We start from the raw sequence: 14,345 nt of genomic DNA on the forward strand, positions 1-14,345 counted from the left end.
ATGGCATGGACATATATACACTAACAAGTGTAAAATAAATAGCTAGTGGGAAGCAGCTGCATAGCACAGGGAAATCAGCTCGGTGTTTTGTGACCATCTAGTGGGGTGGGATAGGGAAGATGGGAGGGAGATGCAAGAGGGAGGAGATATGGAGATATATGTATATGTGTAGCTGATTCACTTTGTTATAAAGCAAAAACTAACACACCATTGTAAAACAATTATTCTACAATAAAGATGTTGAAAAAATAAAAAGGGTGGGAAAAAACCTAAGCTGCTTAGGTTGTTTCCATCTCCGGGCTATTGTAAATCGGATGAATGGATAAAGAAGATGTGGCACACATACACAATGGAATATTACTCAGCCTTAAAAAGAAATGAAATTGAGCTATTTGTAATGAGATGGATAGACCTAGAGTCTGTCATACAGAGTGAAGTAAGTCAGAAAGAAAAAGACAAATACCGTATGCTAACACATATATATGGAATTTAAGGAAAAAAAATGTCATGAAGAACCTAGGGGTAAGACAGGAATAAAGACGCAGACCTACTGGAGAACGGACTTGAGGATATGGGGAGAGGGAAAGGTGAGTTTTGACAGGGCGAGAGAGAGTCATGGACATATACACACTAACAAACGTAGTAAGGTAGATAGCTGGGGGGAAGCAGCCGCAAGGCACAGGGATATTAGCTTGGTGCTTTTTGACAGCCTGGAGGGGTGGGATGTGGAGAGTGGGAGGGAGGGAGACGCAAGAGGGAAGACATATGGGAACATATGTATATGTATAGCTGATTCACTTTGTTATAAAGCAGAAACTAACACACCATTGTAAAGCAATTATACCCCAATAAAGATGTTTAAAAAAAAAAAAACCTAAGCTGCCTCTCCGGCCCTACTCCTGGACACACCGCTACCCACACCCCATATTAGGAAAGAGCTTGCTACGTCTCGGGGGAAGAGCAAGAACTTGTTACTTCTTTTCTCTCCCCACTGCTACAGCAGGGGCCCCAATAAAACTTGCCTGAATTTCTTTTCTGGCCTCTAGTCAATTTCTATTTATTGGGGAAGGCCAAGAACCCTGTCCGGTATGAAAACCACATTATCTTCTCTCGAAATGTTTTGTTGCTCTTCCTGCTATGTTTGATACCTCGGTGGATGGCATCAATGCCCAGCTATTTACCCATCCAGGAACTCGATTGTCACTCTGGGTAGTACTTTACTCCATCCCCTCATTCACATCTAGTCAAGCTTCATTAATGCACATCTAATCAAGCTTCATTAATGCAACCTCTATCACATCATTCATATTTCTTCATCCTTTTGTCTATGACTTCAGACTGGAGGGGAAGAAATTTCTCCTCTACTGTCTTAGATTCTCCAGCTGGATGTATGAAATAAACTGACAAGTGAAAGAGTAACAGCAAAAAAGGCATACACATTTACCTGATGATAAAATTTTTATGTGGCATGGAGCAGGGTGTGGCAGTCTTCATAGAAAGAAGAGAATAATTCCAAAGAAATGGCTAATCTTGGAGGCTTTGGTATCATTTGGATGAAGGAGGATACACTTAAAGAGAAGGGACAAGATGAAGAAACGGAACTTTAAGCTTCTAGGGGTGGCAAATTGTAGAAAGGCAAATATATGGGAAGCTAAAAGTGGATAATGACAAGTTAGTGGACTCTCAGTGCCATCTCATCTCTGGTGATAAGATTGCTATTCTCTCCCTGGTATATAAAGGGGAAGGAGGACATCTTCACAAAGGGAATTTGTTATCTTGCTTTCAGGTACATAGTAGGAATGTAGAGAGCTCGTCCTGTGCTCTTTTTCTCAATTGCTTTCACCTCAAAATAATCATTATGCCAGAGTGACATATTTTCGGGTGACATATTCTGATCTATAAGATGATGTAATCATCATCCTTCACTTGATATGTAATGATAGCAATGTAACTGGTTTCCCAGGCTCTAATGTCTCCATCCACTTTCTGCATCATAACCAGTGTGGTGTATCTGAGCACATAATTATGACCATGTCACTCTGCTAATTAAAGCACTTTTACCTACAGGATAAAGTCCAAACTCTGTGGTCTGGCATATAAGGTCCTCCATGATTTGGGTCCTACTTACCTCTCCCTTCTCATTCTATACCACAGTTCTACAATCAATCCCTTTCAAACTTCTTGAAATGTCTCTGAGAACATCATGCTACTTTGCTTCTCCTGCCTGGAAAGCCCTGATTCCTTGCCCACCACTGACCTGGTGAGTATTTGCTCATCTTTCAAGATGCAGCTTAAGTATTACTTCTCTATTAAGTCTTTTCTGTCTGCTATCCAATTAAATAGTCTATTTCCTCTTTGGACTCCAGTTCTATTCTGCACATATTTCAACTACAGCACTGTATACATCAGTGTATCTTCCCCACTAGACAGGTGTCCTTTAAGAGCCAGGAAAATATCTTACTTATATTTGTATCTTTACCACAGAGCTCAGTGCCTGTTTTATAATATTTAATAAAGTTTCAATAAATAATTCAATGAGTAAGTTAATGAAAAGATGAATATATTTATTGAAACTAAGGATCGAAACTTGGGATTCAGAGCCCTCAGTCAGACGGGTGTGGAGACGCTTCTGGAAGTAACATCAGGATGGCTGCCCAAGGAGAACCCCAAGTTCAGTTCAAACATGTATTGGTTGGTGATGGCAGTACTGGAAAAACTACATTTGAGGAATGTCATCTCACTGGTGAATTTGAGAAGTATATAGCTACCTTGGGTGTTGAGGACCATCCCATTGTGTTCCATACCAACAGAAGACCTATTAAGTTCAATTCATGGAATACAGCTGGTCAGGAGAAATTTGGTAGACTGAGAGATGGTTATTATATCCAACCTCAGTGTATCATCATAATGTTTGATGTAACACCAAGAGTTACAAGAAAAAAATAAGTTACAAGAATGTGCCTCATGGGCATAGAGATCTGGTATGAGTATGTGAAACCATCCCCATTGTGTTGTGTGACAACAAAATGGATGTTAAGGACAGAAAAGTTAAAGCAAAATCAATTGTCTTCCACCAAAAGAAGAATCCTCAGCACTATGACATTTCCACCAAAAGTAACTACAACTTTGAAAAGCCCTTCTTCTGAAACTGATCAAAGACCCTAACTTGGAGTTCATCGCCATGCCTGCTCTTTACCCACCAGAGGTGGTCATGGACCCAGCCTTGGCAGTGCAGTGTGAGCATGAGCTAGAGGTTTTTCAGACAACTGCTCTCTTGGATGAAGATGATGACCTGTGAGAAAATGAAGCTGAAGCCCAGCATCAGAAGTCTAGTTTATAGGCAACTGTCCTGTGATGTCACTGGTGCAGCATGTTTGCCACTTTTTTATATAGCTAAGCAGAACGTGTGCTTAATCTTTGGGTTGCTGAAGGAGATGAATGGGCTTTGGAGTGAATGTGGCAGTTAAACAAAATGGTTTAATTTTTTCAGACCTGCATATTTAGCTGTTTTGGAACACAGCTCCTTCTTGAGTTTCACATATAAGACTGCTACAGTCACATCACAATATTCAGTGGTGAAATCTTGTTTGTTACTGTCATTTCCATTCTTTTTCATTTAGAAGCAGAATCAAGTTGTATCTGAAACATCTAAAAACAAACAAACAAACTTGGGATTTAGTAGAGTCTGTCATTACTTCACAAAGACAAATGAGATAACTGACCTAACGACTAGACAGAGAAAAATCATGGAAGAGAAATTATCAAAGAAATAACATATGAAAAATTTTGTAGCTGAAAGACAACACAAGACTTCAAACTGAAATAGACTGTTGCATGCCAAGTAAGATAAAGGAAAAAGAACTATACTCTAAAACATCATTGTAAACCCCCCAAACCTAAAAAGCCATGCTTTTAAAAATGTATAGTTAGTTGCCTACCCAGAATTCACAAACCCATTTTCCCAAGAGAAACCTGATATTCAAGTTTCTAGATTTCCATTTAGCTCATATGATTTAGAGGACACTGACCTCACCTCCAGCATTCGAAACAGACTCTTATTGGCATATGCCAATCAGAGTAAATCTCCTCCTGAGTGACAGACTCAAGAATGATCATTGAAGCAGCAGGAAAGATTTGTGAGGGTGATCTGAGAATGTTTCTTCTTATTATACTGGAAAGGTTTCTGGTAGTAACTCTCTGTCTCCACCAGTCATGAATGAGGAAGTAGGTACCCCTAAGTGAAGGTAGCTACCCTCCATTCATGAGGCAACCAGATCAACCAACTCTGAAATCCATCCTATCTTGGATTTTCAGTTACTATTTAGGCCAGTTTGAGTTGTGTTTTTTGTTCTATGAGGCTGAAAGCACTGAATAGATATATTCATAGCAATAGAAAAATCAGACTGGGAATTCCCTGGCGGTCCAGGCAGTCCCGTGGTTAAGACTCTGTGCTTTCACTGCTGAGGGCACAGGTTCAACCCCTGTTTGGGGAAATAAGATCCCACAAGCTGCATGGTGTGGTCAAATTTAAAAAAAAAATCAGACTGACTTAGTAGATAATTAATAGATAGAAAAGGTAAGGACTAGGAGGTATTCAGAAGGCATAGGTTTCTTCTACCAATGATAAAAAAACATGGATCATCACACTCCAGGGAAATAAAAATTGCACAGAAGGGCGTGGTTTAAATAGAAAAGAAAGTTAAAATGACATAATAAATAAATTTGAGCAACTGTTGAATTAGAAGGAAATATAATTAATTTAAACATTATTCTTTATATGGCATAGGAATTCGACTTTGGAACAAAAAGGAAAGAAACAATATCATTGCTCACTACTTGGCTCTTTCCATTATTTATAAAGTTATAAGAATATAAATGCTATTTACTGATTTTAGTTTCTAGAATTAACTGAGACAAAGCATAGATATGAACTATGGTTTCAGAATAGAATGTAAATATTCTTAACTTTAGCAATAAATAAATAAGTAAATGACAGCTGGCAACAGCTGGGTGGTGGAAAGGGTTGGTAGTGATAGAGATACGAGGGGCAAGTATACTAGAGGAGCTAGTATCTTTATTTTACTAACTGGCAATCTAGGAGATGCAGCCTGTACATGATGAGTAAGAAAGAGAGGCACAGTACCCAGCCTCCAAACTGGCAGCCAGTGATCCCTGACACTTGGTACTCATGCCCTTGTATGGTCCTTTCCTATATTTAGTATGACTGATATAAGTGTATGACCAGGAAGATCTTGCAGAAATGATGGTGTGTGATTCCAAAGCTAGTTCTTATGAGACACTGTAGTTTCCATGGGGCTTTCTCTCTTGGATCACTTGCTCCTGGTGTATGCCAGGTAATGAGGACACTGGTATAGTCTTGTGGATGTCTATGTGATGAGGATCTGAGGCTTCCTGTCCACTGCTAGTACCAACTTGCAATCCATGTGAGTGAGCTGTTCTTGGAATTGGATGTCTTTGGATGACTACAGCCCTGGTTAGCATCTCATCTGCAACTTCATGAGAGAACCTGTATCAGAACCACCTAGCTAATCCTCTCCTAAATTCTGATCCAAAGAAACTGGCTAAGATAAAAAATGTTTATCACTATTTTAAACAGCTAAGTTTTAGAGTGATTATTTAAGCAACAATAGATAACTGACACAGATTTTAGTACTAGAAGTGAAGTGATGTTATAACAAAAACTGAAGTGTGGGAGTGGCTTGGGAACTGGGCAGTGGGTGGAAGCTGAAATAAAAAGTTTTAGTGAAAACCTAAAGTGCCTTGAAGGGACTTTTCGTAGAACCTGGATGAGCTTAGAGGAGGCTGCTGGTGAGAGGTTAAATAAAACTAAGAAAAATGTAACTGAATACCAGAGAAAGGGAATCCTTGTTATGTAGAAACAGAACGTAGCAATACCGCTGCCTGAAGTAACATGGAAAATAAAAAATGTACCTAATGAACTGGGTGATCTAGTGAAGATCTCCACACAGGTGGGTGGATGGTGCCACCTGGTTTCTTCTTGTAGCTTATATTGAAACACAAGAGGAAAGAGATAAGCTGGAGAAAGAATTTTTATACAGTAAGAAGCCAGGACTTGATGAAGCCAGCTGTAAAAATTTTTCCTGTCTCTCCAGGTAGGAAACAACACTAAAATTAAGATATGGCTTTTAGTAGAATATAAAATCCTGGGCAGTGTCAGGAAAAAGGTGAAGTCAAGGATGGTTATAAAATCTTTTGTTAATACCTCAAAAAGATCTAAGAACCATAGAGCTTTCTAAGAAGCTTAAGGGTGCTCTTTCTCAGCAGTCTTAGCTGAAGATCAAGATGAAGGGGTTATCATAAAGAAACCCTATGTGTGCATTTCTGTTTAATTGAATAACTCCCCCCAAAGAAAATTATACTGGAAGAAATGTTGCTAGCTTGGACTGAAAGAGACAGAAACATATGAAAAGAAAGAAGCACTGGACCCACAAACTTACAGGCAGGAAGCAAGCAAACACAGGCAACTATTCATAGAAAAGGTAGGGTAACTCAAAGGATGGCAACAGTAGCCCAGAAGGCAGAGATATGAGAACTATTCCAGTGAAGGAGTAAGACTGAGCCAAGAAACTTTCCAATCAAGAAAATTACAACTGGATTTCAGAATTGATATGGACAAGTGATCACTTTTACTCCACTTTTAAATGGAAATGTCTATAATGGTTTATCCTGTGTCTGTCCCACTACTGTATGTTGAACGTGTGGGGCAGATAACGTGTCTCTTTAGTTTACAGGTGTTCAGGTTAACAGGATCTGTACAGTACCTATACTCAAGTAATCACACCTACACTTACACTAATTTAGATGGCAAGGTCCCAGACTTTCAGTAGAAGCTATAAAGGATAAGACTCGTGTGACATCTTGAGAAGAGGTAAATGTATTTTTGGGGGAGTGGGGGCGGGTTAGATGTGAATCACAGAAGCCAGAAGGAAGAAGATGACCCCATTTCTGTTATCCTTGACCTTGTGTAGTCCCCTCACGCAAGCTGTATAATCCAGAGGCTATTACAGAAATGGTGGTGTGTGACTTTTGAGGCTAGGCCATAAAGCACATGGAAGCTTTCACCTGGCTCTTTCTTGGAACACTTGCTCTGGGGGCAGCCAATGTCTGGTAGTGAAGAACTTAAGTTGCCCTGTGGAGAAGTGCAGATGGCAAGGAACAAAGTCAACACCAACAGTCAGCACCAACTCAACATCCATGTGAGTGAGTCCTTAGGAAGCAAATTCTTCAGCCCCAGTCAAGTTCTCAGATGACTGCAGCTCCAGCTGATGACTTGACTAAAATCTCATGAGCCAGGACCACACACACAGCTAATTTGCTTCCAAATTCCTGACCCACAGAAACTGTGAGGTAATAAGAATTTATTGCTGTTGTAAGTCACTAACTTTTAGTGTAATTTGTTGTACAGCAATAAACAACTTAGTCAAGAGATTTAAGTACTTTAATAAGAGTAACAAAAGTAACCAATAGAAAGACTAAATACAGTGGAATAATGGTATTGGGAGTAAAGAGTGGGACTAATGATGTGTGTGTAAATGAACAAAACCCTCATCTGTCACATTATTGACTGATAATGTCTAAAATTAGTAAAGAAATGGGTGAGTAAATTTATTGTTTAGAAATTTGAAAAATTTTAAAAACTAAAGATAGAAATGATTCAGGCCTCTCACCTTCAGAGATGGCCTTTACTCTGTGGAGTGTGTTTCTCTCTAAATAAAACCATTTCTTACCCTAAAAAAAAAAAAAGAAAAAAAAAAATGATTCGAAGTGGTTGCCTCTGGGGCAGATAATTGAGTTTTAAGCCAAATTCATGTTATATTTTGATTTTTTTAAAAAGAATATTGTGGAATTTAAAATACATCAAAAATTAAATCTATCAATATAAATATATATGCTAACAAGTATGTCTATGTCAGATATTTTCAAAGCTAATTTAAGAGCTGCTTTAAACATTTAGCTTTGTTCTAAACATGAGAAAACTGAACAGGAATATGCCTCAGAATTCTTGTATTCAAATACGTCAATATTGTTCTTTAATACTCTTGGGTAAAAATTTTAGAACTGATGTGTCATACTTTCCACACTGTAAAAGTTTGAATATTTTACAGAAACATTTGTTTAACTAACTAGAAGTCTATCTTCATGTTGTAACTTCAGGAAATGCAAATGTTTGATACAAACTCACTTATTAAAATCAAATGACTCAGGGACTTCCCTGGTGGCACAGTGGTTAAGAATCCACCTGCCACATGAAAAATAAATAAGGACTCTGAAAAAGAATAAGAATAATGTCTGAGGACAAACTGTGCCAGTTATTAAGATATAAAGCTACAAGTAATTTTTTTTTAACTTACATCTGCTTAGTTTTTTATTGAGTTAAGTATAAAGGCCCATTTAATCAACTCATTAAATTGGTTAAGGCAGGAAACTTGAACCATGTTAACAGGATTTAAAAAGCAGTTGGTCTTCTGAATAGCCAAAGCAGTCTTGAGGGAAAAAAACGGAGCTGGAGGTATCAGAGTACCTGACTTCAGACTATACTACAAAGCTACAGTAATCAAGACAATATGGTACTGGCACAAAAACAGAAATATAGATCAATGGAACAGGATAGAAAGCCCAGAGATAAACCCACGCACCTATGGTCAACTAATCTACGACAAAGGAGGCAAGGCTATACAATGGAGAAAAGACAGTCTCTTCAATAAGTGATGCTGGGAAAACTGGACAGCTACTTGTAAAAGAATGAAATTAGAAATCTCCCTAACACCATACACAAAAATAAACTCAAAATGGATTAGAGACCTAAAAGTAAGACCAAGCACTATAAAACTCTTGGAGGAAAACATAGGAAGAACACTCTTTAACATAAATCACAGCAAGATCTTTTTTGATCCACCTCCTAAAGTAATGGAAATAAAAACAAAAATAAACAAATGGGACCTAATAAAACTTAAAAGCTTTTGCACAGCAAAGGAAACCATAAACAAGATGAAAAGGCAGCCCTCATAATGGGAGAAAATATTTGCAAATAAATCATGGGACAAAGGATTAATCTCCAAAATATATAAACAGCTCATACAGCTCAATATTAAAAAAACAAACAACACAATCCAAAAATGGTCAGAAGACCTAAATAGACATTTCTCCATAGAAGACATACAGATGGCCATGAAGCACATGAAAAGCTGCTCAACATCACTAATTATTAGAGAAATGTAAATCAAAACTACAGTGAGGTATCACCTCACACCAGTTAGAATGGGCATCATCAGAAAATCTACAAACAACAAATCCTGGAGAGGGTGTGGAGAAAAGGGAACCCTCTTGCACTGTTGGTGGGAATGTAAATTGAGACAGCCACTATGAAGAACAGTATGGACGTTCCTTAAAAAACTAAGAATAGAATTACTGTATGACCCAGCAATCCCACTACTGGGCATATACCCAGAGAAAACCATAATTCAAAAGGACACATGCACCCCAATGTTCATTGCAGCACTATTTACAATAGCCAGGTCATGGAAGCAACCTAAATGCCCATCAACCTAAATGCCCATCAGACAAATGGATAAAGAAGATGTGGTACATATATACAATGGAATATTACTCAGCCATAAAAAGGAACGAAATTGGGTCATTTGTAGACACATGGATGCATCCAGAGACTGTCATACAGAATGAAGTAAGTCAGAAATAGAAAAACAAATATCGTATATTAATGCATATATGTGGAACCTATAAAACAGTACAGATGAACCGGTTTGCAGAGCAGAAATTGAGACACAGATGTAGAGAACACTAAGTGGGGAAAGCAGCAAGGGGTGGTGGTGGTGGTGTGAAGAACTGGGAGATTGGGATTGACATGTATACACTAATGTGTATAAAATGGATGACTAATAAAAATAAAAAGACTGTACTGTTTAAAATGCTTCTATGACTTATCTCTGATTCCATGATAAACATCAAATTTCTCAGTCCATCATTCTTACCAAGCTCACTTAATACAAGCTCACCTTCACATTTCCCAGAGATATTTTTCTAATTGATTTGTTCAGAATTTTCTCAGTCTGTCTGTCTGTCTGTCTCTCTCTCTCTCTCTCACACGCACACACACACACAAAGAAAATGGAACATGGAGGAAATACTCATGGATTTGGCATTATTTCATCTGAGAAAGGGAAGTCTGAAGTAGTTGTTTTCAATTACGTGAAGAGTACTGGTGGAGAAAATAATGAAAACCAGCTGTGTTTCTTCTCAGCTAAGTCTGAAGCAAGGAGGAAATAGGTCAGAAGAGACTAGAGTGACAAACAATAAGATTTTTAAAGAGGTCCACGCTCTTCTATGAGAATTGCTTAGTGGTCTCTTCATTATCCTATTCGCATATCATCTTCACCAAGAACACAACAAATGACAGTTTCCTGACAACTCTGGTTTCTATCTGACACAAGCGGTTGGATGGGATTATTGCAGGGCAGTGAAGGATTGGGAGATTTACAGGTTACTGTGGGGCAACAGGAATTGGTAGGCCTGCTCTCCTGACTGGGAAAGACTCAGCACTTATCCAGTCACAATGGCCTCCAGATGGAAGGCACACTCAAGACAGAGAGTCACACGGTTAAGCTTAGGAAGCTGCTCTGGACGCTCTTCCAGTGGACTAGAGAGGATCTCCTGCAGGAATGTGGGTGAGTTGCCTCCATGACCTTTACTGGCTGGGTGGGGAAACTAAAGGGACACTCCCAACAGGAAGTAGGCAATAAAGAGAGCATAGAACCATCATAGAATTAACATGAAGGCAAAATAAATCAACTTTTTGCTATTTGGGATTATTTCACTTTTCCCTGTCAAAATATTGAAAAGGAGAAGACTTTTTTTATGTTTAAACTCTTTGAAGGGTTATTTTTATTCTGCTGCTTCTTGGCTTGATTTTCTCTATGTTTCCAAGCATATAGACCACATGGGTGTTTTGTCCCTTGCTTAGTGCTCCAGAAAAGACTCTCCATGGGTGAGGGGCTTCTGCAACCTCTTTGGGGGTAGTGAGGGCAAGATGGGCTCCCTTATGTTGGTGGAATAGTCCAGGGCTATATGACTAAATCGTGTGATTTAAGAGGTGAAAGTGCCTTAGGGAAAATAAACTTTTCTCAGTTGCTGGGGGCATAATTATTTTTCAACTTAATAAATTATAATCTTTATAGCAACAAAGGCTTCTGATGTACCTTAAAATAGAAATGTTTTCATAATAAGGCATATGATGGAAAGGAAAATTAAGGTCAAATGTCAACATGAAAGCAGAGGACTGTCAGTAAACAGAAAGACACAACATGAAGTCCTACATGATTAGCAAAAGTGAGCTAAAATTCAGTTCTATTTCTTGCAGCCAAAATAAGACAGCTGAAATGCAATGCCTCTTGAGGTCATTTACTGACTTGGATTGTGCAAGTGACCAAGAACAGATGGTTTTCTTGGAACTGGGTTTGATTGAAAGGGAGGAAAAACACAAGTTTCCCAAAGACAATCAAGTCTTTCTCTAATATTCTGTCCTTCTTGTCTCCTACCCCCAGGATCCAATCACAGAAATCTACTCTGGCTCCTACACTCCAGCCTCTGCCCTGAACCACATCTAAGATGTATGGTAGCAGGAGATCTGGCCCAAGACAACATTATGAAATAGTTTGGGTTTGGGTTTGGGTTTTTTGTTATTATTTGTGCTTCTTTACTCAAACTCTTCCTTTCTCCCTTCTCCGTGTAGCCTTTCTTATTCTTCATTTTTTTCCCCAAAGCACAGTCCTAGGAGTGATTCCTTGGTCAATTGGTGTAGAATCATGTCCCAGGAGAATGGGAAAATTGCATGGTGTATCTTTCCTGACACTAACAATGGCTTTCAGCTTGTGAGTAAAATGAAAGTTACAAGGAGCTTTGAAGGGAAAAATAAGGGGAAAAAAGAATGCTGAAGTCAGGAGACATGAGTTCCAGTCTTTGACCCTTTTCTATTTACTAGCTGTGAACCATTTAGGCAAATCATTTCATTTGCCTGTGACTTATTTCTGAAAATGGCAATAATACATTAATTGCCTAGGGGAAGAATCATTTAGGATCTATTTCTGTAAGAGAGATAGTGAAAGAATAGCGTATAGCCAAGGAGAGTTGAGCAGGCTGGAAGGATAGTGACTGTATGTGTAAAATTTACCTGAGTTGTTTTTTACGCAAACTGACCAGTTCCCCAAGACCGTGTTATGACGTAGGAGAGACTTCATTCTTCTATTTGTGGAATCATGATAATATCACAGTGTACCCTTAATCTGCATTAAATACAATTTTTTATTTAAAATATATTTTTACTTTTGACTTTTTGTGTGTGAGTAATTTATTTTATGATGGACTGACGTTTTGGCCCTCAGGAATTCTTGTAAAGTGGAAAAAAGTATGAGTTAATAAAATTGTGTTTAAATGTAATGAAATTTCTATAAGTACCAAATTTAGCATTTCATGAAGTTAACATGTATTTGTGAACATTCTGTTAAATATTTGCATTTTCACTTTCTCAACATATTTTTGAAGCCAATAATGTATTCTGTAGGTTTCAAACCTTAACATGCTTAAAGTCTTTAAGCACTTTTGGCTCTAGCACCCTTTCAGCAGAGCAGCCCTCCAGCTGCCTGGTCTCCTGGCAGCAATGAGTGGGATTTTAAATGCTATCTACCTCAGGGAAGTAGTATCTGCCCTGAGCTGCTCACCTCGGGGATTCTATACACTGTCAGAGGCACAAGTCTCCTTTTCACTAGCCTGACCCTAATGCTGTTGCTTGGAGCCTGACAAAGAAACAGATGTAGAATCCAACCAGATGTCATTTAATTTCTGTGAAAATTTTGTCCATAATAAGAAAGAGAAAATAAACAAATAAATAAAAAGCAAGATCCAACCAAGATGTGAAGGAAGTTGCTATAACCTTCAGGCTGGGCACCAAATTTGACTCAAATCAAATTTGAAAATTTAAGAGATAGTATAAATCAGGATAATGGAATTCTAGTCGAAAGAGATAAACCTGGAATCCTATGCTATAAAAACCATAGAAAGGAGCTCAGCATGTGCTAGTGGCCCAGTCATCTTGTTCCAGTTATCTATTGCAGTGTAACAAATTATCCTAAGATTTAGTGGCTTTAAAAGAAACTTGTTATATTTATATTCCACAGTTTTGTAGGTCAGGTGTTCAGATGGTTTCCCCAGGGATGGTTTGATTCAGAAGCACAATATCTGGGGCCCCAACTGGAATGACATGAATGGTTGTGGACCGGGACAGCTGGAGCTGACCAGACAGCTCTCTCTATCCACATATGGCATCTGCATGTGGATAGTTTGGGCTTTCTTGTAGCATTGTGGACTCAAGGTTGTTAAACTTTTTACATAGCAGCTAGCTTCCTTCAGAACGAGCATTCTTTTTTTTTTTTTTAATTTTTCTTGTGCTGAGAAATTTTTTTTTTTTGGTTGCACCAGTCTTAGTTGTGGCAGGGGGGCTCCTTAGTTGTGACATGTGAACTCTTCGTTGCAGCATGCTTGTGGGATCTAGTTTCCTGACCAGGGATCGAACCCGGGCCCCCTGCATTGGGAGCATGGAGTCCTATCTACTGGACCACTGGGGAAGTCCCCAGACTGAACATTCTGAAGGAATGTTCAGAGGGGAGGAACAAGACTTCCTTTCCATCACATTCTGTTGGTTACAAGCAAGACACAGATTCTGAGGGGAGGGACTACACAAGGCTGTGGATTCCAACAGGCATGGTTCATTAAGGGAGCCATCTTTGAAGACTGCCCACCACACCCAGTTTCTTATCCTGACTGAAAGTCTATGATTGGTAAATATCTCAGGTTCTGATGACGGCAACTCCAATTTACCTGGAATAGGAAAACTCTTGGGAAGGCTTAGAACTGAGTTTACAGAGATAAAAAAATCAAATATTAAATAATAATTTGGGGCTAAATTTAGAAATCATTTATATATATGGACAATTTGTTATATGTGTGTATATGACAGAATAGCTTTGTGATTCCAATTTGAAAAGTGTAATTAAATAATTTATTTTGGGCTTGAGTTTTGGGTCAAAAGAGAGAGAAGAACAAGTTTGTAAACAATATTGCAATGTTTAAGGGAATTTGGAATTCACTACATTTTTAAAATTAACTTATTTAGATTTAGGAGAGTAGCTAGATAAAAGAGATTTTACTTTTTAGGTTAGGCATTCCAAGTGCTTTAAAAGAAATCAAGTATATTACACTTACAAAAGTAATTTTAAATGTTTGTAAAAATGTAA

The 14,345-nt window shown here is 38.3% G+C and overlaps 1 pseudogene; it reads left to right on the forward strand.

Moving 5' to 3' along the window:
- Positions 1-2,646: 2,646 nt before the first annotated feature.
- Positions 2,647-3,298, forward strand: LOC112410668 (GTP-binding nuclear protein Ran-like; annotated as a pseudogene).
- Positions 3,299-14,345: the final 11,047 nt, after the last annotated feature.

The sequence above is a fragment of the Neophocaena asiaeorientalis genome, unplaced genomic scaffold (genome assembly GCF_003031525.2).
Source record: "Neophocaena asiaeorientalis asiaeorientalis breed wild unplaced genomic scaffold, Neophocaena_asiaeorientalis_V1.1 scaffold377, whole genome shotgun sequence".
Taxonomy (NCBI): domain Eukaryota; kingdom Metazoa; phylum Chordata; class Mammalia; order Artiodactyla; family Phocoenidae; genus Neophocaena; species Neophocaena asiaeorientalis.